At 44.1% G+C, this 716-nt stretch overlaps 1 protein-coding gene across 1 annotated transcript in view; it reads left to right on the top strand.

Moving 5' to 3' along the window:
* LOC102755847 (arachidonate 12-lipoxygenase, 12S-type-like) overlaps positions 1–716 on the top strand; it is a 17,783-nt gene that overhangs the window by 10,552 nt on the left and 6,515 nt on the right.

The following is a 716-nucleotide window of genomic DNA, read 5'->3' on the forward strand; positions in this document are numbered from 1 at the left end:
TGCTGTTTAAAATGGCTGAATTGTGTTTCTTCCAGGAGTCCCAACCTTCACCTCCAAACCTGTGCATTGGTAGCAGTGACCCCTTTGGGTCCTGGGGTAGCATAGACAAAATAGACCTTAACAGAACTCCGTGATGTTGGAGTTCATTGACTTTACGATGCTTTTTCATCACCATTTTCTGTATATCTCAGTGATTGGACCAACTTTTACATTTCAAAATCCCCCTTCCACAGCCCCTCTACACCTGTCTCTCCTCACCATAACATCTTCATCCCACAGCAAACAACTGTGTTGTTATCAGGCCCCCCAGAGGGCTAGGCCTGCCCCCCTCATAAAGGTTACCTGTGCAGGCTGTGCATTCAGACTGCTGCTGTTTGTATCCTGAATCCTGGACTCAGTTCCTACCAGATGTGCGCTCAGGGCCCTCATCTCTAAATGGGGATAATAGGAGCTTCATCATGGAGTTGATTAACAATTGATTAAATGCAACAGAAAACAGTAGTTCTTGCTACTGTGTGTTATGATTAGTTCTTTGTTATGATTAGTTCTTTGTCTTCTGGTTGCTTCCCTCCTCATGTAGACTTTGGGTTTCCTATGACATCAGCATCTTTAATGGTCTTTCTGGGGTTTCAGACCAATGTGAGTTTCTTTGTTATGTTGGTACCAATTATTTCATTTGGGCCCTTCCCTCTCTGCAGTACCACCAACTCACATAA

This window comes from Myotis davidii, unplaced genomic scaffold (assembly GCF_000327345.1).
Source record: "Myotis davidii unplaced genomic scaffold, ASM32734v1 scaffold1561, whole genome shotgun sequence".
NCBI classification, from domain to species: Eukaryota; Metazoa; Chordata; class Mammalia; order Chiroptera; family Vespertilionidae; genus Myotis; species Myotis davidii.